Genomic DNA, 25,512 nt, shown 5'->3' with positions numbered 1-25,512 from the left:
TCATGATTGAGACATGGATGTCCAAGGGCTGACCTTAAGGTACAACTCATGTTGTATACCACCCAGAGCTACCCAAGGAATCTGGTCAAAGCCTATTCCCAACTGAGATCACAATCTCAGTTAGATTCTCCCCCACTGCCCCATTTTGTTTCCCCTCTTCCCTTTCTTCTGAAAATACTTCTTCAGGAAATCACCTAAAATAAGCATAAAGGTTGCCAGATTTTAGGGAAAATAAACAAACACACAAGATGCTCAGGTAAATTTGAACTTTAGGTAAACAGGTAATAATATTTTAGCCTAAGTGTGTTCCGTGCAATATTTGAAACATACTTTTACTATAAAATTATCCATTGTTTGTCAGAAATTCAAATTTAACAGAGCATTATCTTATATTTTATCTGGCAACCCTAATAAGAACTTGTATTTCAGACTCTGCTTCTTAGGATCAATAGCATGTCATTCATACCAAATATATAAAAGTATCCAGTCATGGAAATTGGAAGGGTTGGGTAGAGGATTTCATTGGTATTCTCTCTACCTTCCCACATACGTTAAGTGGAAGGGTGTGGTGTCCTATCCTCTAATCCCAAGCGAGAGGGAGAAGGCTTTTAGCAGGACTCCTACGAGTTCTTCATTCCTATCCCTGCAGCTGTGGGTCACAATGGAACCCCTTACCCAAGACTTCTAAACAGCTTGAGACAGCAGGGTTGTTGGACACCGTTGGGAAACAATTGCATTGCCTCTTGGTGGCAGTCAAGGAGTGTGAATTTCAAGGACCAGATGTGGAACTCCTGGGAGGAACATGGAATAGGGGTAATGTTTTAAAGGGATCATGCACTAGAGGGTGGGCTGCTAGAGAAGGAGACCCCAGCAGGTTGTAAGGTGTACAGAGGGGGCTTCGGAAGCAGCCGGCCAAAAGGAAAACATTGCTTAGGATAGAACTGTAAACTTTCTCTCTAAAGGGCCACATGGTAAATATTTTAACTTCTGGGGGTCATAAAGTCTCTACTGTAACTACTCAACTCTACCACTGTTGCATAAGGGCGCCAGAAACGTTGTGTAAATGGTTAGGTATGGCTCTCTTCCATTAAAATTTTATTTACGGGGTACCTGGGTGGCTCAGTGGGTTAAGCCTCTGCCTTCAGCTCAAGTCATGATCTCAGGGTCCTGGGATCGAGCCCAGCATCGGGCTCTCTGCATAGTGGGGAGCCTGCTTCCTCCTCTCTCTCTGCCTATCTACTTCTCTGCCTACGTGTGATCTCTCACTCTGTCAGATAAATAAAATCTAAAAAAAACCCCACAAAAACAAAAAAACCCCTTTATTTACAAGAACAGGCAATGAGCGGGATGTAGCCCACCTGCCATAGTTTGCCAACTCCTGGTTTACGACCAAAAAAAAGAAGCAATTAGAAGGACTAGTAGGGGATACAAAGAACCTATGAATTCCTCCATAAGAGAGTCCACTTTGTCTATTTTATGTCTGTAGCCTAATCAATATCTAGTGAAATTATTTCTGTTTTCCTTCCATCTTTTTTCTTCCCACACTGCAGCTTTTGAAAGGTTAGAAACTCAAATTGGTAAACCAAAGAAGGGTGGAGGGAAAAGGCTCAACTTTAAATAAAGCTTGAAATTTTTATAAAAGCACTGAGCATTTTTAATGTTGAACTGAGATGGTCATATAACGTGACTATGGAATTTTTTGTTGACTTTAAGTAACCAGAAAAGGCAGGGTCTGGTTAGTTTTCACCCAGTGACAGAGAAAGCATTCTCCTTTAAATAAATTTTATTTTTAAAAATTTGTTTGAGAGAGAGAGAGAGAGAGTGCGGTGGTGGGGGAGCAGAAGGAGAGGGAGAGGGTGGATCTTCAAGCAGACTCTCCACCAAGTGCAGAGCCTGATCTCACGACTCTGAGATGGTGACCTGAGCTGAAACCAAGAGCTGGATGCTTAAACAACTGAGCCACCCAGGTGCCCTCCTCTGAATATATTTTAAAGGCAGAGTGAGAAGCAGGAATAAAGAGCCTTTCTCATGCCTTGTATATGCTCTACTTGCTCAAGGTACCTCTTGCATCTATATTTGTTGGTCCTTGTCTGGGATGTAATCTGTAACATTCTCAATGTTGGGGGATCTCCAAGGAACCCAAGGAACCAAGGTCGAAAAACTGAGACAGGAGCGCACAAGTAAAAACATTCCTGCCTTAGTTTTCTGACCTCTCCTCTGCTCCAATCAGAAGAACAACATAGAGAAAGAAGCAGAAATAGGAGCCTATGAGGGACAGGTGGAGAGCAGGAAAGGGGAAGGTGATGAGCATCCCCTTTCCCTAACGGCAGTAGTGGGCTGGTTGGGGGAGGTTAGAAACCTCACATTTGAAGGGAGATTTATTTTTGCTAAGATGTGACTTGATATTCTACATTTTAATCTCTGAATTAAGATTGTTGGTGATTTAAAGGGACTGCAGGACTCTCTGGTAACTAAGATGGAACAGAAAAATTACAGCCTGCCTTCCTTTGCATCTGGAGGTGGGAAAGAACAATTATCACAGAGCTAGACTGAGAGAGATTAAAACAAATTTCTGTGATACAAACCACATGCTAGAAAAACAGGTAAACGTGAAATGGGAGGGATTCTGAGAGCCCTGTGTGCTGGCCTTCCCAGCCCCCAGGAGCTTCCTAGGAAAGTTGGGATTTTATTTTTTTTTTAATTTTTTACTTTTTAATTTAAATTCAGTTAGCCAACATATAGTACCTCATTAGTTTCAATGTAGAGTTCAATAATTCATCAGTTGTGTATAACACCCAGTGCTAATCACATGACCCAATCACCCCATCCCTCCACCCCCCACCCCTCCAGCAACCCTCAGTTTATTTCCTGGAGTTAAGAGTCTCTTATGGTTTGTCTCCTTTTCTAATTTCTTCTCATTCAGTTTTCCTTCCCTTCCCCTATGATCCTCTGCACTGTTTCTTATATTCCACATGTAAATGAAACCATATGATAATTGTCTTTCTCTGATTGACTTATTTCGCTCAGCAAAATCCCCTCCAGTTCCATCCACATCAGTGTAAATGGTGGGTATCCATCCCTTCTGATGGCTGAGTAATGTTCCACTGTGTATATGGACCACATCTTCTTTATTCATCCATCTTTCGGTGGACATCTGGGCTCTTCCCTCAGTTTGGCTATTGTGGACATTGCTGCGATAAACATTGGGAGCAGGTGCCTCTTCAGATCAACACATTTGTATCTTCGGGATAAACAACTAGTAGTACAATTGCTGGGTCATAGTGTCACTCTAGTTTTACCTTCTTAAGGAACCTCCATACTGTTTTCCAGAGTAAAGCCAGGGTTTTCAACACACTGTTTGCTAACCACTACAGCACATCTACTACGTCCTCACCTTGGAGGCCTGAAGAACACAGCTTAAAACTCCCTAAAAGTGTGATTACCCCAGTTAATTACTTCTTGGCATTTCCTTGGGATGTGCCACAAACTGACATCAGAGCCTATTCCACAATGAGGCTGTATTTCAGGGATCAGCAAACTTCTCCTCTAAAGGGCCAGGTAGTGACTATTTTAGGTTTTGCAGGTCATAGAGCGTTAGTGGCAGCTCTGCCCGTCTGCTGTTCTAGCTTAAAAGCAGCACAGATGATACATAAACAAATATGCATAGCTCTATTCCAATAAAATTCTGTTTTTAAAAAGCAAGCAGTTGGTTTGTGGATCAGAGTTTGCGGATTCCTGCTATACTCTGCTAAAGCATTCATTCCCTGTTTTTCCATAAGAGCCAGAACCACCCTTTCTGCCAGCTCTGTTCCCTGCCTTTGTGGTTTGGGTGGTTCGGGCCCCACTTTTGATCCAGGGCTGGACATGCGACCAGGGTCTGGCTAAATATCATGCGTATCCTCTATCTGCTATGATTGTCTTAGGGGTGAACACCTGAGTCAAGGCAGTCAGAGTCAAATTAAATCAAATTAAGGAACTTTTGCTTGGATTTCGGTTGCGAAAGATGTATGACTAGGATGTTTGGACCAACATGTGACAAGAGTTCCTGTCTTTGGTGGGATTCCCCTCATACAAGGATTTCATTCCTAGGAAAACCTGAGGGGGTATATGGAAGTCAGTCTGAGAAGGTAGGGAAGCCAAGCAAGGATGCAGTATCAAGCCAAGCCCTGTAGCTTTGGCTGAGTTCTGTGGGAGGTGAGGTGGCTCTGGAGACAACGTCAGCTGCAAAGTCATTCCCGTCAGGGGTGAGGGAGTGGGAGTATTTATACCTTGCACCTGTGAGTTGTGGTTAAACTGCCCCCGGGGAGTTTAGAATCCCAGGAACATCTAGCTCTCAGGGCAGCAGCGGGCAACCCTAGCTCTAGAGCCAGATGGCAAGGAAGCACAAGTCTGTCAGAAGCGAAAGGACAGCAGGTTAGGGTGTTTAAGAGCCATGTGCAGTAAGCCAGCAGTTTCTGCTACACGGTTAGGGAGAGAAGTGGACAGAGAAAGGAGCAAAGGGAAGACATGGGGAAACATGACATCTGAGGACATTTTTGAACCTGTGTCCGGTATTTCTAGAAGCCTAATTCACCCCTGGATTTTGCACATATTTGGTGGAGGTAGGGGCACTCTGAGTTTTCTATTAGCTCTCTGGATAGAGACCAACGATTCATTAGCTTCTGCCATAACATGAAGTGGGAAGAAAATAAACCTCAACAGAAGGTATATTGGCCTTTGGATATCTAGTCTTGGAAATATCTTCTCTCAGCTGAGCTCTTGTATCTCCATTTCTGTTTTTAATAACAGCCTGACTGTAGAATTGTCAGGGTAGGAGTCTTTCACACCCTTCTAAAAATCCAGCCTCCGAGAATGAGGGAGGGTTTGAAAAGTCTGAGCCCAGCTGGGAATGAACCCCAGGTGCACTCAAGACCTTAATAAATAATGGAGCACAAGTAGAAGGAACAGCAAGAAATGTGGGAAATGTGATATCTCAGTTCTGAGGCCCGGTGGACCAATGTGGCAGTCCTGGATAGAAACAGATTAAGTGTGAGAAATCACTCATCCTTAATATACAGTCGTTTCATAGACTTTGCTATTGTGAGAGGCATTCAGCCTCAGTAAGTCACAGACAACAAAATGTGCATTTTTTCACTTCAGAGGATTTAGCCAGTTGATTAACTATAAAAAGGGGGAGGCTGGTAGGTAAAAGACTAAGCTTTCACTTCAGAGAATTCTGGTGGAGCCCTCCAAGAGACGGAGTTCACATGGCAGCTGTGGGACTATCCTGGATAATAGCTCACATCAGAAAACCACCGTAAAGGATTTGGCAAGCAGGGACTAGCACAGGGGGTATGGTGGGCAGGGAATTTACAGAAAGTCTCTCCTCCCATCCTCACGGTTAGGGAAATTCTTAAAGACATGGCAGAATAAGTGGAAGTCCAGCACTGGGTCTCATCTGAAGTCACCTCATGTTTTTGGGAAAACAACAAACGTATAGTGCCTACAGAGAGAGATGATGGTCATGGAAATACTCTTCTTCACTAACCCGGTATGTTTATTCCTCTTTTTCTTACTTTTAAGTAAGTCTGCTTGTCACCAGGATAGGAAATCAGGAAGACATTCAGAGATTTACCGATATCACTGTAATCAGGGCTGGATTTACCAACAGGCAGATTAGATTAGGTGTAACCCTGTTACATTGCTAGTGTCAATGTCTGTAGGTTGTTGTTTTTCTAATGTTACTATTCCAATAGAAGACCCCAACTTTATTACTCACTAGCTGTGTGACTTAGGCAAGTAAGTCCTTAATCTTTAAGCCCTAATAATCCTATTATAAAACAGTAAAAGCATATATCCCATAGGGGTCATTTTGAGAATTAAATGAGATAACTCATGTAAGGTATCTTCACATGCTAAGCACCAAGTAAATCTGAGTTAGGACAATACAAATTATTATGGTTATTATCATTACTAGGGCAGGTTTGAAACTGAAAAAGGTGGAGGGCATTTTCCACTGTCAGCCAGCCTTCCAAGTTCACCTTTCATCCCCCAAACTGACAGCAAAGAAAGAACCTGAACTTTGGAGTTGAAGATCTGGGATGCATTCCAGCTACATAAATGTAGACAGGTTACTTTAAAGTCTCTGAGCCTTGATTTCTTTATCTATAAAGTGAGGAATGCCCATCTGGATGGGTTGAAGTAGAGATTAAACTTAAAATGTCTATACTGTGCTAGGTGCACAATAGGCACAGATTAATATTCTACCTCATGACGGCAACTTCCTGGGTGTCTAATGGCTCTGGTTTTCTTGGGAGGCTTAAACCTCTCCCTCCCCAAGTCAAAACCTCAGTTCAACAGATTCTGTTTTTTTTTTTTTTCTTTAAATTTGTTTTTTTTAAATACTATTATCATTTTTTTTCTTTCAAAATTTTACTTAAATTCAGGTTAGTTCACATATAGAATTTTATTAGTTTCAGGGGTAGAATTTAGTGACTCCTCAGTTTCATATAATATCCAGTGCTCATTACATTAAGTGCCTTCCTTAATGCCCATCCCCCAGTTACCCTATCCCCCGCCACCTCCCTCCAACAACCCTCAGTTTGTTCCCTATAGTTAACAGTCTCTTATGATTTGCCTCCCTCTCTGTCTTTATCTTATTTTATTTTTCAACAAATTCTTTTTTAGTTAATTAGTTAATTAATTAACATATAATGTGTTATTTGTTTCAGGGGTACAGGTCTGTGAATCATCCATTGTACCCAATTCATAGCACTCACCATAGCACATACCCTCCCCAATGTCCATCACTCAGCCACCCCATATTATCATTATTTTTAAGTAAGCTCTAGGTCCAATGTGGGACATGAACTCAGGACCCCAAGATCAAGAGCCGCATGCTCTATTCATGGAGCCAGCCAAGTGCCCTTCCAGAGTTTGTTTTACTCTCTCTCAATTTGATAGAACAAAACAGTAAAAGTATTAATAATATTCATAATATTCATTCAAGAGTTGTTTTTGATTACCCACTAGGTGCCAAGCACTGAGTGTACAACAGAGAATAAAACGGATGAATGTCCCTGCCCTCTGAGAACAGGTCTTCAGTTGACTTGTCTTTTACTAGCAGAAAACTAAGTAAATAGAATATACAGCATGTGAAATGAGGATAATTCTTAAAAAAAAAAAAAGATTTCATTTATTTATTTGAGAGAGAAAGAGAAAGCGAGGGAGCACGAGCAGGGGAAGGTACAGAGGGAGAAGTAGACTCCCCACTGAGCAGGGAGCCTGATGTGGGGCTCGATACCAGGACCCTGGGATCATGACCTGAGCCGAAGGCAGACGCTTAAACAACTGAACCATCCAATTGTCCCAATGAGGATAATTTACTTAAGGGTAAAAAAATAGAGTGGAGACTAAGGATAGGAAGCCTGTTTGTGTGTGTGTGTGTGTGTGTGTGTGTGTGTGTGTGTGTGTGTGTGTGTGTAATTCTAAGGCGAGTGCCCAGGAAGGGCTGACTGAGAATTTGACTTTGGGTACAGACTTGAAGAAAAAGAGCAAGTAAAACATGAAGGAGATAGGCAGAGAGAGGTAGGTAACCTCCAATCCCACAATCCTTTTATATAACACGTAACCTATTTGACAGGATTTTTATATCAAATTCGGCATTACTAGCTTTCACTCCTAAATCAAGGCTTACTCATCTTTGGCCAGGCTTCTACTCATCTATGGCAGATGGGATTCAAAACTGCTATTGGGGGAACCAGGTTAATACCTGTTTCTAAGATGATAACACTGGCAGAAACATCCACTTCCCCAATAACTATAGCTGAAAGCATACTGATTTTCAATGCTTTCCCTGTTCTCCTACCTTTGGTCAAAAATCTTTCCTCTCAAAAATGTCCTCAGTTGTATTCAACCCAGTTTGATACCCTGAAAGAGCATGGTCCAGAGGCACAACCAGGAATTAGAATGATACCAGAAGCACTTACACAATACTTGGAATGTTCCAGGCTCTTCAAGTGTTGTATATTGCTACCTCATCTTTTCTCTCAACAGCCTGTGAGGTAGGTTCCTTTTTATCACCATTTTGCAGATGAGAAAACTGAGAAACAGAAGATTAAGTAACTTGCCCAAAGTCGTGCACCTTATAAAGTAAAATAGATGAAATTTTGAGTCCGGTTGTATGTTTAAGAGTGATTTTCAAGCTCCAATATGCAGTCGAGTGGCCTGAAAAGTATATTAAACCCAAATGGCTGGGCCCCACCCACAGAAATTCTGATTGAGTCAGTCTGGGCTAGGACCTGATAATTTGCATTTCTGACAAGTTCCCAGGTGGACCGCAGTTTGAGAGCCATTGTGTTACGTTACACTGCTTCAAGATGGAGAGGACTCTTTTCAAGAGCTATGACAAAAGAAAAAAATGCTGTCCTTAAAAAAGCATCTCCTTTCTGTCTGTGGGTAACCAATTGGGGAATCAATGTTTACATCAAATTCAACTGAATGGGCCCCGAGCTCTTTTTAGTATCTCCCAGCCCAGTTTACCATATAAGACAATGGCACCTATAATTTTTAAGGAAGGACGAGTCTGATCAGAGGTATCTGAGAGTGTTGAAGGTCCCCAGAAGTGCATACATAGAAGGTAATTAAAACAATAACCCGCAGTTAGTCATTCCTCTGGGTCTACACATTCTCTGTGTCCATGTCCCTTTGCAATCTGATACTGCCCCTCCTTCTAGTGAGAAGTGGGATCTGTTTTCCTGCCCCATTGAACAGGAGCCAACCTACTGCTTTGACAAGAAGGGTGTTACAGATACGGTGCTCAGTTCTGGGGCCTTGGTCTTAAGAAGCTTTGCAGTTTCTGCTTTTACCCTCTTGGAACCTTGAAATCACTAAGCAATGAAGAAGCCCAGTGGAGTTTCCTGGAGGAGGAGTGGCTTCCCGGTAAACTGAGATGCTCCAGCCTAGAGCCAGGAGGAAGGGCCACAGACAAGCTGACCGCCGAAGTGACGAAGTGACGGAGAAAGTTTCCCAGGTTTCCCTTCCATTTGCTGTCTCGGCTTGCTCCGGCCCCACTAGCCAGCGACTAACTAAGAAACTTCAATTGCAGATTCTGAATGTAACTACTTGCCTTGGTTTTGGAATGTTCCATCTTCACCTACAGTTGGTTCTGGTATCAGGCTATCCATAAGCCTGAGAGTTGTGTTTCCCGGTGTGTAGTAGGCCAAGAATTTAGAGCCACGACACAGATGATCAGTATGACATGGAGCTATTCCTTTTTTTTTTTTTTTTTTAAGTTCTGTTGTAACCCTTCTGGTTGGGTCAAGAATAATTACACTTGCTAACCGAGCTTTAGATTAGTACAAAGAGAGCAGACTTTAGACCAAGAACTTTGGGAGCCAGTTTATCTAACTAGGATTTAATAGCATTATTTTGTTTCCCGTGAGTGTGTGTGTGTGTGTGTGTGTGTGTGTGCGTGCACATCACCTATTTTATAGAATGATCCTGGTTTTTCATTTGTTTGTCATATAAAATTTTATTTTCACGTAAATGTGATCATTTCAAAGCCATATTCACTTGTAGAAGAAAAGTAATAGCAAATGATAGCACAGGAAGCAAATACATGTGGCAGAAGCTGTGATAAAAGGCAAGATATGACAAATAACTGAGATGCTCAGACAAGTGCCTCCAAATTGTGGTGACCTCGCAGACCTCCAGGCTCTATTCTTCAGAGCCTGTGCACTGCTGGTCAGAGGACAACTGTCCTGGCTCCAAGCTTGCCTTTCCTTGTTCTTTCTTCCATCCTCATCCTGGGCTCCTTGGAGAGGGGATCTTCCAGGCTTTAGAACATATCAGAGAAAAGGGAAGCACTACCATTTATGGAAGCCCTTACCTTTCTGTCTTCTTCTCCACTTAGTAGGAGGACATGACTATATGGTCTCTTGAGTGAAAGGATCTTCTCAGACCCTTAAGGCTCTTTCTCTCCATCCCCCCCCCCTTTTTTGAGATTTTATTTATTTATTTGACAGACAGAGATCACAGAGAAGCAGGCAGAGAGAGAGGAGGAAGCAGGCTCCCTGCTGAGCAGAGAGCCCTGTGCAGGACTTGATCCCAGGACCCTGGGATCATGACCTGAGCCGAAGGCAGAGGCTTTAACCCACTGAGCCACCCAGGCACCCCCATCTCCCCCCTTTTAAAAAAGATTTTATTTATTTATTTGAGAGACAGAGCATGCACAAGAGAGCACAAGCGATGGAGAGGGCAAAGCCGGCTGCTCATTGAGTGCATAACCTGACTCCAGGGGTACCAGGACCCTGGGACCAAGACTGGGGCCAAAGGCAACTGCTTAACAGACTGAGCCACTCAGGCGCTCCTTTCTCTTTCCTTTTTTTTTTTTTTTTTTTAAGATTTTATTTATTTGAGAGAGAGACACAGCAAGAGAGGGAACACAAGCAGTGGGAGAGGGAGGAGAAGCAGGCCTCCAGATGAGTAGGGAGCCTGATGTGGGGCTCGATCCCAGGACTCTGGGATCATGACTTGAGCCGAAGGCGGATGCTTAACAGACTGAGCTACCCAGGCGCTGCTGCTGCTGCTGCTGCTGCTTCCTCTTCTTCTTCTTCTTCTTTTCTTTTTTAAAGATTTTATTTATTTGACAGAAAGACTCTTTCCTTTTTGAAATGTGAATGTACTGTTTAGGGCTGAATGTATCTTTTTCTTAGGAAACTCTTAAGACCCTGAAGGGCTGAGAAGGCTGGGTGACTTGCAGCTGTCACGGGCTTTAGAGGTTCATTCGGTAGTGTCAGTCCCACTCACCAGTCTAGAAGGCAGTAGCCCAAAGAGTGAAATCATAGCTCAGGACCAGAGGGGGAAAGTTTGCCAGAAACTCTCTTATGATGCATTTGGGTATGTAGGATGGGTGTAAATCCAGCAGAAAAGCAAAGACAGGAACTCTCAATATTGAAGCCATTTACATGGAGTCCTTTGCATGTGCCAGGTGCTGTTATGTGGACTGGGGATAGAGAAGTCAACAAAATAGGGGACCTGTTCTAGCAGGGCTGATATTCTAGTGGCAGAGACACAAAGTAAACAAATACACAAAATAATACAGAGAATAATACCAGATAGTGATAATTGGTATGAAGAAAAATTAAGCAGCTGCTTAAAGGGATTGAAAATGAGTGTGTATGAGTGTCTATAGGGTAAGTGTGTGTGTGTGTGTGTGTGTGTGTGTGTGTACAGGGTGCTAGTTTAGTGATCAAAAAAGCCTTTCTCGTGGGAATACACTTGAGTAGAGATAGGATAAAGCATTTCTTAGAGATTGTTAATTGGCCAGATATGGGCCAACTTCAGACCACAGACGTGATTTGCCTTGATGACATGCTTGACTTGGCCAGTATTTCACATAAAATCTGGATTTTTGGTTTCTCTTGAAATAATAGTTCCAGAAGCAACACTGGGCCCACTGGAGAGCCCTTTATTGGAGTGAGTGACAGCTGCCGTCCCTGGATGAGCCACGTGCTCTCTGACTGGCCTGCTTCTCTCACGTACTTTCCCTGTCTTGCCTCTGCAGACAGTTGAGTTTGTTGACTTTTATTCTGAGATCAGAAAACAAAACAACAACAACAACAACAAAATAGCAAGAATTATTTCTGCCTTCAAATATCATTAGCAAAACAGACTCTTCTGTGTTTTGACATATACATTTGGAAGACTATGCTACAGCCTATTTCCCAAATGCATCATTCAGTCAATAAACATTCTTGGTGTATAGGCTAGGAGGACAGAACAAGAAAAAGAAACACAAAAAACAGGATGATGAAAGCTATATCCTCCGCTTTCAAGGGACCTGCAGTCAACTGGGAAAGACAGATATTTGAAGAAAGAATCACAGTGCTATGAGTAAAAGAGTGCTAAAGAAGCACTAGGTTAAGAATTTAGCTCTGCTGGGATGAACGGTGGTTATGGGGGTGGGGGAAGCATTCTAGAAGAAAAAAGTATGAATAGGGCATGGAGGTGAAAGAGAACTGGGGACTACCCCTTGTGACTGGAATTCCCCCAACTCCATCTTACCCATAGTCCTACCCTCTGCACTGCCTTCTTTCTCTAGAGCTTTGAAATTTCCCTTCTTATAATCTCACCTTTCTGGAAGGCAAGCCAAGAGGCAGACAGCTTCCCTCCCCTGTTCTTGAAGAGTCTGGGAGCAATGCTGAAGAAGAGAGTTAGAGGATGCTTTGAGTTTGTGACTTCTCTCCTGTGAAATACCTCAATAATTTGGTTGACTAGTGGTCTCCAGTACTCTCCACATGTCAGGGTCAAGTGACACCAACAAGCTTCCTACTATTTTTTGCTGTGTAACAAGTCATGAGAAAATGTAATGTCTTGAAACAATTGATGAATATCTCTAGGTTCTGTGTGTTGATTTGGCTCACTTGGTGGTTCTTCTTTGGGGTCTTCTATGTAGTTGCAGTCTTGTAGGGCTGGGGCTGGAGTTATCTGAAGGCTCAGCTAGGCTGGTCGTCCAACATGGCTTCTTCATTCATATAGGTGGTGCTCTAATGCTGCTCCTTATGACTCTTGGTCAAAGCAGTCATGAGACAGTCCAAAGTCAAAGGGATGGAAGAATAGACCCCATCTTCAATGTGGAATGTCATGCATGTACTGAGGGAGAAGGAACTGGTGGCAACTATGGAGACAGGTTACCTTAGTCAGCATAGGGGGACATCTTCCCAGTGCTCAGATAAGTTCTGACAATGTCAGGTCAATGGAGGGAGTTTCATGGCTTGGGACTTCTTGGGGTTATTCCTCTAAAGGAATTTAGGGGTTGTTAACTGTGAGATGTCATTAGTAGACTTCATTAAAATCAGCAGTCTGCAGTGATACCTGGTTAGCCTTCCTGTTCCTCAGTACACTCCTAGCTCCCCAAAAGGGAAATTAAACTCTACTTGTCAGTTGGAAGTATTCTAAAAGTTCTCTGAGATGACCATGAGATGTGGAAGAAAAAGCATGGCCAGTGAGACATGGACTTGTTTATAATTTCTGCTACACAAGGTAGCCTGGTGAGTTTTCTTTCTTCCTTGTTTCTTCCTTCCTTGCTTGCTTGCTTTCTTTCTCTTTTATTTATTTATTTATTTATTTGAGAAAGAGCACAAGCAAGGTGGTGATGGGAGAGGGAGAAGCAGACTCCCTGCTGAGCAGGGAGCCTGACCCAGGGCTCAATCCCAGGACCCTGAGATCATGACCTGAGACAAAGCCAGATGCTTAACAGACTGAACTACCCAGATGCCCCTTTAGCACAAAAGTGTTTAATTTTGATAAAATACATTTTCTTTTATGTAATATGTTTTTGGATTCATATTAAAAAACTGCCAAACCCAAGTTGTGCAGATTTTTCTCTCAGTTTTCTCTCTTAGAACATCTATAGCTTTATATTTTACATTCAGTCTATGATTAATTTTTAGTTAATTTTTTATAAAGATTTACTTTAAAGAGAGAGAGAAAGAGAGCACATGCATGAGTGGAGAGAAGGGCGGAGGGAGAGAGAGAATCTTAGGCAGGCTCCCTGCTGAGCACAGATCATGACAGGGGTTCCATCCCAGAACCCTGAGATCACGACCTGAGCCGAAATCAAGAGTTGGATGCTTAACCAATTGAGCCACCCAGTGTCCCCAATTTTTAACTTTTTATAAAGTATGAGGTATTTGTTCAGATTTTTTTTGACTAAACAAAAATTAAAATGTTCATTTATTGAGATGGAGATATTGAAGAGGCAGCTGAGTCGGGCATTCAAGTCTGAAGTTCAAAGGGAAGACACAGATCAGAGATACAGATTTGAGAAGATTTAGTGCTATTTCTTTGATGATATTTCCCTCTCCATTTTTCTCTACTCTTTCTGAACGCCTATTAATCAGATTTTTAACCTCTTAGGTTGACCTTCTTATTCTCTATCTTTGCTTTCATGTGTCTAATTTCTTACCTTGAGAGGGCTTCCGTTCTCTGAGGGATTTCCTTGACTTTTTATTTTCTCCATTTACTTGTTTACTTATATTTTCTTATCACAGTTTAACCTTTCAAGTTCTTTGTTTTTTATTGTTCCTTTTTCTATAATACTTAGCTCTGGGTTTATCAATTTAAGATTTTCTTGTATTTCTCCAAAGATATTAATTCATATCTTTGAGGTTTTCTCCTGTTACTTATCTTTGAGATTTGAGTGAATAAATGAGTGTGTATGTGTGTGTGTATATGTTTTAGAGAAATTTCTTCATGTGTCTAATGATCCTTGATTGCCATGATTATGAATAAAATGTTAAAAATCTTTTAGAAGCTATTATAGACTTAGTTATGTTCTCTCCAAATTCTTATGTTGAAATTCTAATCCCCAGTACTTCAGAATGTGACAATATTTGGAAATAGTCTTTGAAGAGGTAATTAAAGATGGGGCACCTGGGAAGCTCAGTCAGTTTAGCATCTGTCTTCAGCTCAGATCCCGGGGTCCTGGGATTGAGCCCTGCATCGGGCTCCCTGCTTAATGGGGAGTCTGCTTCTCCTTCCCTCTCTGCCTACTGCTCTCCCTGCCACCCCCACTTGTGCTCTCTTCCTCTCTCTCCATCAAATAAAGAGATAAATATAATTTTTAAAAAAAAGGTAATTAAGGTAATATGAGGCCATATGGGTAGGCCCTCATCCTGTATGCCTGGTATCCTCAAGAGGAGATTAAAACCCCAACAGAGGGAGATCATGTGAAGACAAAGGGAGATGAAAATGATCTACAAGCGAAGGAGAGAGATCTCAGAAGATACCAGCCCTGCTGACACCTTGTTCTCAGACTTCTAGGACTCCAGGAAAACAAACTGCTACTGTTTAAGATACCAGTCTGTGGTATGTGGTTATGGCAGCCCTGGCAAACTAACATAGAAGCTGTCAGACATAAGGCTGTCATCTCTTAGGGTAATTTGCTAGAGAACTGGCTGTTTCATTGGTGCATATCTATTTCCCTCCCCAAAACACACTACACACAATTTCAGTATGTAGTAGTCATTCAGTATCTCTAGGGATGAATTCTTCAACTTCCTCTTGGAGGTGGGCACCTAGTTAAGCTTGGTGGTCCAGTCATTCAGTATGAAAATTTTTCACTTGACTGCCCCTTTTACTATCTTGTTACCTTACTGTCACATTCTGCTGTGTTTGGTGCTTCTGAAAAAAGTCTTCCCTTTCACTTTTTTCTTTTTCTTTCATTCTTTCTTTCTTTCTTTCTTTCTTTCTTTCTTTCTTTCTTTCTTTTTTTTTTTTTTTTTTTAAATAGGCTCCATGCCCAGCACAGAGCCCTACATGGGGCTCAAACTCATGACACTGAGATCAAGACCTGAGCTGAGATCAGGAGTAATATGCTTAATCCCTTTCACTTTCACTGGAGAATAGAATCTGGCTGTCAGTTGTGGGGAGTGGAGCATTTGGCAGCTGGCATCTCCGCATGGGGAGGGGGAAGGTGGTGTATGAATACACATCTGGAATTCCAAGCCTTCCATGCACGTGTTTTGCTTTAAGCCTTACCCCTGGCCATGTGTCCTTGTAGTTGCTCACAAGTTCTCCGGGGCAAATCTGTCCACTTTTTTTTTTTTTTAAGATTTTTAAACTTCTTTATTTGACAGAGAGAGAGAGAGAGAGAGAGATCACAAGCAGGCAGAGAGGCAGGCAGAGAGCGGGGGGGGAAGCAGGCTCCCTGCTAAGCAGAGCCCAATGCGGGGTTTGATCCCAGAACCCTGAAATCATGACCTGAGCTGAAGGCAGAGGCTCAACCCACCGAGCCACCCAGACATCCCAAATCCATCCACTTCTAATTGGTTGTCCCCTTGAGTATGAATTTGAGATTAAGCTTTTTCTTCGGCCACATCAGTTGCCGTTCCACCGTCTGCTTTACATCTTCCCAAAGTGTGAACAAGCGTCCCCTTTTCCTCACCAGATTATGCCTTTTCTTCCTTTACCACTATGTTGTTGGAGGAGATAAGGGAATGCGTTCAATCCATCATTGGTTGCTGTCCAGGCAATGTTTGGAAAAAGGAGGAAGATAAGGTGATTGTAAAAGTATATATTTTATCTCACTAGAAATCAGAGCTGATCATGAAAATAAAATTCTAAAGACTTTTTAAAAGTTGGTTTTATAACCAGTAGAAAGTAAAAGAACTGAGTTGCACTTGCTCTCTTTGCATTTGTTTCCTCACCTGTCAAATAATAGGGTGAGACTGTGTTACTGGTTGTTTCCCCACACCAAGCGATTATTAGAATCAGCTGGGGTGCTTGTTTGTAATTTGGATCCCTCGGCCACAAGGGCCAAAGATCCAGATTCGTCCGTAGGTCTGGGTTGGGGACAAATGGGGGTCCAATTGAGGGCAATGGGGACCAATAATCTCTTGGGGCCCCGATACTTGGATATTCTCTGAGTCTGTGAATTTCATTTCTATTGTTTGATTCTCTTTTTAGCTGGAAACTGTTTTATGAGTAGCAAATATTATAAATATTTGGACAATTGTAAGGGTACCTAGGTGACCCAGTTGGATAAGCATCTGCCTCAGACTCAGGTCATGATCTCAGAGTCCTGGGAGTGAGTCCTGCATTGGGCTCCCTGCTTTTCCCTCTGCCTCTCAGCCAACTCATGCTCTCTCTCTCACTCTCTCTTGCTCTCAAATTAATAAATAAAGTCTTTTTAAAAAATTAAAAAAAATTTTGGACAATTGTAGATCTAGTAAGAGCCTTAAACTGAACATCAGTATTACATAAAAATAGGCCAAAGATTAACAGGGGGAAGCATATAATTGATGTCATACCTGGGAGGGGTGGAGTGGGGGTGTTGCGAGTAGATGATATATGATTTGGAAAAAATGTCAAAATACATTTTTATATTTGGAAAGCAAAATGCCTTTCTCACATAATAATTTGGAACATTAAAAGCTCTTGTTCTTTTTTTTTTTTCTTATCTGACATGATGCACAGGAAAATGTCATTTCTGCACATAAATCTCACTAGTCAGAATGGAAGTCAGAGGTGGTGGGAATGGTGTCATGAGATTTTCAGCCTTATCCAAAGGGGTCATGGGCTTAAAAAGGTTGCAGAGCATTGCAGTAATGAGATGGACTGGTTTTTGAAGAAAAGTGAGAAAAGAAAACCATTAACTCCAACTGTCACTCTTCCAACTGAATATTGAAACCACTTGGGAACAAATTTTGAGTGAGGTTTACAGTCATAAACAACGTTGGTGTTTTTGAGGTTTGCTTGTGAATCGCCATTTAGCGGTACCACATGCTTCCTAGAGATGATTTAATTGTCATATTTTAAAACCTTCAAACATGTTAAGTTGCCTGTTACACGGGGTTAAATTACTGAAAGGTTTCTGTTCGCTTAGATTAGTGGATTTGTGTGTTGCGTTTTGGCTTAGTGGACAGAAGATTCAGGAGACTGGAATTTCCATTCTACTTTCACAATGACAGTGTATAAACTGGAACAAGTCACTGAGTATTTTATCTGTAAGTCTTTGGATAAAATGTACTGCATGCAAGGGTGACTTGGCTCAAAATTTGTCACCCATGGACTGCCAAGGTTCATTTGACTGATTGACAGACTTGGCCAACTTGGTAAGTTTCTTCCTCCTTCTTTCTCCTTCTGTATATTGAAGATAAATGAGGGCATGAGATCCAAAGTGCTAGTTGCTTGTTGTAGTGATAGTCATGGTAGTAATGTAGTGATAGTCATGGTATAATGGTAGTGGTATTCTTACTATATATATCCCTCCTTAATGTCAGAGGGGAAATGAATGGAGGAGACCAGAACATTTGATCTTGTGTTAAAGACAGTGGGTCTAGAAAAAGAAAGCTGATTTTGAGCCCTAATTCTGCTGGCTCTGTAACTTGGTCAGGATGGTTTAAGTTCTCTGAGCTTCAGTTTCCTTGTTTATAAAATTGAGGTCACAATAGCTACCTGATGGCATTGCTTTGAGAACTAGATGAAATAATGTTTTTAGGAATGAGGACTGTGCCTGGCATTTTGTCCCAAAGATGATGAGAACCACTGTAAACTTTTCAGTAAAAGAATATGATTAGGTTTATGTTTCAGTAAATGTGAAGGATCAGTAGGGGGCACATAAAACTGGAAAATGAGATTTGAAGCAGGGAAACAGGTGAAAAAGTTGTAATATGGCTGAAAAATTACATAATCTTAAATAAAGCAGAGGAAGAAGTGGTGAAAATGAGACATCCTTGAGTGATGGCAGTGAGGCCTGGTCTCATTCGTCTTTGTGCCCCTGGCACCAAGCATGAAGCCTGACTTACAGTTGGGGTTGAGAAAATATTTTACTTGATTGTAGAATTGCCTCAATTTGATTCATTGTCATCACAAAAGGTAATAAGGTGAGAAATTCTGTTGTTCTAACTGATGTGTTTTTTTCATGTTTCCGCTTTCCCCCAACTCTCTCCCTCTTTTCAATTTGGGGAGCTAAACATTTTGCCTTCTTATCCTTGGGAAAGAGGCTCCATGGGAGAAAGTAGACTTTAAAAGTGTTATCAAATTAACAAATGATCATTGTTTCAAAAAAGCCTCACCTCATTTGGAAGAATACATGATGAATCAGAGTCAGTGTCTGCTTTCACAAAAATAAACAAAAATTTCTTGCCCTGTATGATGGAGAGAAGCAGAGGAGGTATGATAAGATCTGGTGGCTTTCTAGGGTAATGGGGGTGAACCGAGGATTCAGGAGACTGGATAAGCTTGAGGAGGCTCGAGCTTCTGTCCCTGGGTAGTGTCTGGGGGTGTGAGTGGCAAGAGGCAAGTTCCAGCCCCACCACTGTCCTAAGGGGGCAGCCTGACTGTTGTCTGGGTAATGTAAGCTTCACTGAGTTCCTTGTGTTAGAGCATGGCATTGCAACAGCAAGAGTCTAGGACTGAAGAATATAAGTTTCCCACAGATCATAGCAGTGCCCCACAGTGGAATTTTCCCACACGGAGGTGTGACTCAAAGGAGAATCAGGGTCTTAAAGAGGTCTAGTGATGGGAATGACAATGAAGGGCAAAAGGGTGCCATATCAGCCTGCCAATGACCAACGACTGAGGTCTGGAAAGGAACCAGGACCTCTGAGTGGATGATAGTGTAGACACCCACCAACAATCAGATATTCTCTCCCACTCCATCCTGATACTTTGACCCTATGAGTCCTGTGAACCTAGTGACCCCCAAAGTTCTGATGCAGCCCTGGGCAAGCCGAGGAGCTTGCATTTGAATTAACTCAAATTATGTCTTTACTATGCAAAAGTGTGGGGACTCACAATATAAATTGAGTTCTGTTATAAAAATATGAAGAAAATTTCTTGGGCACCTCATTTTGTCAACTGACATTCCAGATTCCTATATGAATAAATTTTTGGACATATTAGTAGAAGTAGAGTTGGCACTGATTTTAAGTTGCTGCATGAACACATTCTATGAGGCACAGGTCAGAACCCACCTGAGGTACAGATTTAATCTAGGAACCCACTCTTCAGGATTATTGCCAAATTGAGCCTGATAAGGATGGAAAGAGAATAAAAATCATGCAATATGAAAAATCATGTGAAGAACTGGGATCCTTAGCTGGGACTCCAGCAGTTTTCTAGCAGTGAGGACTAAGGCTGGAATTCCTGCAATGTTTGTGTAGCACGGACTGTTTTCCAGGTACTATCTCAAGCCCTTCATAAAAGTTAATTTCAGTTCTTATGAAAAACCAGAGCAATAAGTATTATTATTATCCCCATTTACCAGGTGAAAAAATAAAGATGCAAAGAGGGTAGATAATTTGCTCAAGTTCATATAGCTGATGTGTGACAGAGCCAGGATTCATTGGCCTCACTTCACTCACTGTCATGTTCTAATTAGTGTGACAAAGAACTTTATTTACAGTCAGAAAGGACTATGAGCCACAGGAGCAGTGATTTCACTGAAAGTGGGTTAGGCAGGTGTCATGGTTGGTATTGAGAGACTCTGAGGTCTCTGATTCTGACTTCTAGGAGGCTATTTCCTTGAGACTTTACTGGCTAATTAAATTTTTTTAAAAATTTGGTTTGAAATGACCTTTTTCTCCCTCAAGTGGCATGTGAGACTTACTCAACAAAAAGCAATAAAAATCTAGCTCAGGTGATGTAGCTCTTGTTCTATGTACATAATCAGCCTTACAAGTACCCTATTGAAAAATAGCAGACTTTTGTAAGTGAAAATATTTTATTTATGTAGTTACAAAGCTAATTGAGGATGACTTGGTGAAATTTTTTCAGATCCTATCATGCTTAAAAAAAAATCTTTTTTTGGGAGGATGACTCTATCTGATTGTTGATTCTGTTGGCTGAATTTCTAGGGGTTCATTTTTCCTACATGTTTTGGAATTTTGGTTTGAGAGCTCATCTTGTGGAGGAGGGGGTCCTCCACCCATTCCCACTTCTATCTGCATTCACTTCTGTCTAACAGACCTGAGATTATCATGATCAATCTAGTCTTCCATCTCATTATAACACTGGAAGTGTCACACTTGGTTGTCCATGAGGATCTGTCTCTTAGGAATATCAAGAGTTTCAGTACTTCTGGAAGGCATTCAGAAAGTGGATGAGTACAATGAAATGAGGGCAAACTCCAACTTGCTTTATGTAACACTGACCTTTTCAAGCATGCAACTACATAAAATTCAAGAAAGGGTTATATTGTATTTTAGACTGAACATTATCAACAGTGGTTTCCCAGTTTGGAAAATTAAATTACTGACAGTCTAAACACTTAGGTTTTTGAGTTGCCAATGGCATTAATCTGCTTCTGTAGCGGTCTCTTTCACTGTGATTGCTACACAGAGTTGCAAATATCTAACAACTTCCTTACACTTTTCAATGTGACTGTGACCAAGCATTTACATATTGAAGTTATAAATTTCTTTCCTTCTATTTATTCTTTATCGTAAAGTTAGTCTTATAGTGATTTTTAAAAATCTATATATAGGTAGGTTAACTTATTGTTAAATTTCATTTGGGGCAGAACAGAGGGCACTATAAATATTTATTATAAAATGGAGGTTTGAGGATTTAAAGAGCTTTCATTTTAAGTTTCTATCATCCCCAAAACCTCAAAATGAAACCAAGCCCAAACTTCTCAATTAGAAAACCAGGGCTTCCTTGAATCTTGACTCAGGTTTACTAAAAGAATATATGACACTTCACGAAAGTTGGTAGGAGGTAAGGTTTCCAGGGAAGGCATTGTGAAGCATATATCAGGTTTAGAAAAAAACAAATATCGGGTTTAGAAAATTTTACTGTCTCAGAATATTTGCAGAAACTTTCTACTAAGCATGTGTTAAAGAACACATTATATAAGCAAGTGTTGTAACAAGCCTTCAGTATTCATACACATTTCTGTTAGAGTATTTATGTATTTTTTTTCTTTCTCTTATTCTCTTACATGAATGAGTAAGGATGTCTGATAAGGATATCAGAGGATACATTTTAGCTCCAAGACAGGGGAGATCCAAAAAACAGATGACCTTCCTTTTTTAAACTCAACATTGCTTTCCATTGACTTGGTGGAAGTTCTTTGCCTTTACTCCATTTTTCTCCTTGAAATACCTTTTCTCTTTTTATTTCCGCTCTTTCAAGTCCTATGTTATACATTGAAAGAATAGATGGACAAAAATGTCTAATGAAAAAAGGGAAGCAAAGCTTAATGAATGAAGAGTCATCTTGCCAAATAATAAAATGTTTTATTATTTGGCCATATTGGATAAAATACCATGTTAAAGTACAAGAATAGGTACAAATAAAAACAATATTACAGAAGAAGGCTCTATCAAAAGCTGTTATGATAAAAATGATATAAGAAATGAGTAAAGATTATTATATAAAGGGTGAGTACACAATAGATAAAACTTTGAGAGAAAGTTAGATTCTTACTATATATCATGCATCAAAATAAATCTAACAGAATTTAAAAGTTTTATTTAATGTAAAAAATGGCAGAAAATATGGAGGATGATTAGTGTCATGATCTCAGAGAAGGAAATAACTCTATATGAAAAAACAGAAAGCAAACCAATGGAGAAAATCACAAAGGAAGAGATGGATCAAGTTAACTTCTTTAAATTTTGTTTTTATTTGTAGTAACAGTATGCCTGCTTTGTTAGTTCTACTCTATGCTCATGAAGTGGTCTTTAGGCCCTATGAGTGTGCGTCTCCAACATGAGCACATCTGCTGCTTACAGATGTCCAGGTTGGGTTCCGTACAAGGTCACAATAACTAAGAGAATGACAGTCACATTGCAGACACATTTATTATTTTGATCTATTTTTATATTTTTATTATAACTTGTTTTAGGTTTCAAAGATAGGCTATTTGTATATTTATTATAACAGTTCCCTAACTAATCAAGTAAAATATCTTTTTGTAATAGAATACATAGATACTGTTTTGCTTTGATAGTGAAGGAAGGAGCTTAACAAACAAAAGACTTTGTTGATGTAACAATAAACAATGCTTCTAATACTGGAAGCTACTTTTCACAAATTTCATGAGCTCATCAGAAAATATCTCAGAATGAAAAAGAAAAATTCCCTGGTGGTAAAATGTAGCTAAATTTTGTGTCTTATTTTGTAGTTAACAGTATTGTCACTTGTCTATTTTACTAAAATGATATTGCAGAGTTTCCATTTAAGCCTAATAATACTTTCATCTGACATGAGTCTCTATAGAATGAGTAATATTTATTTACCATTACCACATAATGATCTAATTATATCATAGCCATTATTATGCTGTGAAAACTTTATCATACAATTTTAATTGCTGTTAAAGCTTAATGGCTCATTAAATGAATAAAAGTTAAAAATTTTACACATTCTAAAGTAAATGTATAAAATGATCACATTATTTCTGCCCAACATTGTGTCATGATCAGAAAAACAGAAAATGAGAATCCACCATCCAAAAAACAAAAAAGAAATTATTTGGATCATTGAATGCCAGGGGGAAGAAATAAAAGGAAATGATTAGTCTCAGGAGAATCTAGCGGACTTCACAGAGGGGACAAGTGGTGAATTTACTCTCTATTTCTATGTGAATGGGAATGGATGAATTTCTTTTAAAAAAATGAGAGAGGAAAAACACCCACATAGAATTCATTAAATGAAATACACTTGCTGTTGATCCAGTTAAAGTCCTTGTATTTGAATACTGAAAGCAGAACTCTCTTGTTGAGATTATCCATCTCCAATAGGACAAGTTTATCTTCTCAAAGAAAGCACAGATAGGAAATTTTTGAAAACTTCTCATATAAGAATTCCTGCTAATGTTGAAAAAAAAAATCCTAACTCCTGTTACTTTTTTTTTTTAAGCTGAAGGAAATCTTCCAATATATATATGTATATATACATATTATTTTATAAATCCCTTATGGGAAAAAAAAACTGAATAAAGAGAATGGGGGCACAGAATGACAGATTTTGTAACTTGTCATTAAAAAATGAAGAATAAAATGCATCACTATCATTTTATTGTTTAACTTTTGAAAAAAATAATTTTGATGCTATAGGAAATAAACTATTTGAGGATGAGAAACAATGTGTCAATAGTAAATGTATACTATAAATTTTAATGTATTTAGCAAAACATTTGAGCATTCAGAGAATTAACTAAACAACTGAATGACAATAGGAATCTCCTTCATTTAGTAGAAACCATAGCAAAATTGGATAACATTACCACTGACACTTAAGCATAATACAAACATCAACAACAAATAGCAATATGGCACATTATGTAGGGGATGAAATATAAAACCAAAAATCAAGATTATAGCAGATGGAATTAAAAAGATTATTTAATGAGATGAACAATGCTAATTATTATTCAATCATTTTAGATATAATCAATGGTGTGCTGATAACCTCTCTTAAAAAAGAAAAACTGTTTGTGGCACTTGCTGATTTCAATGTTGCAAATCCTCCTAATAAGGCTGATTTCAAGCTCCTAATAATTTAACAACCGGTTCACAAAATTCCTGAATATTTAATGGTAGGCTTTCACCAGCCAGTGCAAGCTAGCTCCTACATACCACATACACATTAAAATCAAAGCCCTGTAGAACAGACGATAACTGGTGTTAGATCTGTGAATTTAAAAATGGAAGTCTTGTTATTTCTACATGTGACAAGTTGGGGGCAGTTCTGTCCAGTAGGTGACTTAAGTAAAGAACAATTATACATGTATTTTTAGTAACCACTTATAAGAGAAAATCTGGAAATCTAAATCCTGGGTACAATAATAGCAAAAATGTGCAAGGAAAACAGCAACTTGCAACAGTTGATGTTTGAAAATGATAAAATATCCTGTATTCTGATTTCTGTGCATTTTTTTAAACTGGGAGGAAATGAGACAGCAAAACTCTCTGGTAACTCTGAACAGCTTTTTATATGGCACAAAGTATAAAACCACTTTTCAGCCTCAGTAAAATTTAAAAAGCATTGGATACACATTTACTAAACGTAAGTATTTAGCCATTGTTGAATTTGGAATAGGAAATGCAGTTGGTAACATGATGCTACTAAAAACACAAGTAGAGGGGCACCTGGGTGGCTCAGTGGGTTAAGCCGCTGCCTTCAGCTCAGGTCATGATCTCAGGGTCCTGGGATCGAGCCCCGCATCGGGCTCTCTGCTCAGCAGGGAGCCTGCTTCCTCCTCTCTCTCTGCCTGCCTCTCTGCCTGCTTGTGATCTCTCTCTGTCAAATAAATAAATAAAATCTTTAAAAAAAAAAAAAAACACAAGTAGAAGAGGGGAGATTCGGTGGGGGTGGGGTGTCTGAAATGGGTGACAGGGATGTAGGAGTGCACTTGTGAGGAGCTCCAGATGGTGTATGGAAGTGTTGAATCACTCTATTGTACACCACAAACTAATATAACACTGTATGTTAACTGTACTGAAATTAAAATAAGAAACCTGATTTAAAAATTTAAACATTAAAAAAAATTTTTTTTATTTGACGGACAGAGATCACAAGTAGGCAGAGAGGCAGGCAGAGAGAGAGAGAGGAGGAAGCAGGCTCCCTGCTGAGCAGAGAACTGATGCGGGGCTCGATTCCAGGACCCTGGGATCATGACCTGAGCCAAAGGCAGAGGCTTTCACCCACTGAGCCACCCAGGCGTCCCAAATTTAAACATTTTTTAAAATTAAAAAATATCCATTGATAAAAATAAATAAAAATAAAAACACAAATAGAGGCAGGTTAAAAACTCTTAAAGTTTTGTGATGGCACTAATAAATGTATATGTTCTAGAAAAGAAGCCAAAGAATACTTGAAAAAATATCAAAAGTTATATTTTTTTGTTTAGCTCTAATTTATCATATTTTAAAAAGTATTAATGTTGTAAGCAAAATGTTGCAGAAACTAAAATTCAAGACAAATAATACCCTTCAAATGTCATCAAAGAGATTAAGAAATTTATTTTTTAAAAAGTATGATTGTGGTTTTTATGAAAAATATATTATTGTTGTTAAA

Source organism: Enhydra lutris, unplaced genomic scaffold (assembly GCF_002288905.1).
Source record: "Enhydra lutris kenyoni isolate GAN:26980312 unplaced genomic scaffold, ASM228890v2 scaffoldscaffold39, whole genome shotgun sequence".
In the NCBI taxonomy this organism is placed as follows: domain Eukaryota; kingdom Metazoa; phylum Chordata; class Mammalia; order Carnivora; family Mustelidae; genus Enhydra; species Enhydra lutris.
Note: the sequence above shows the minus strand (reverse complement) of the source record.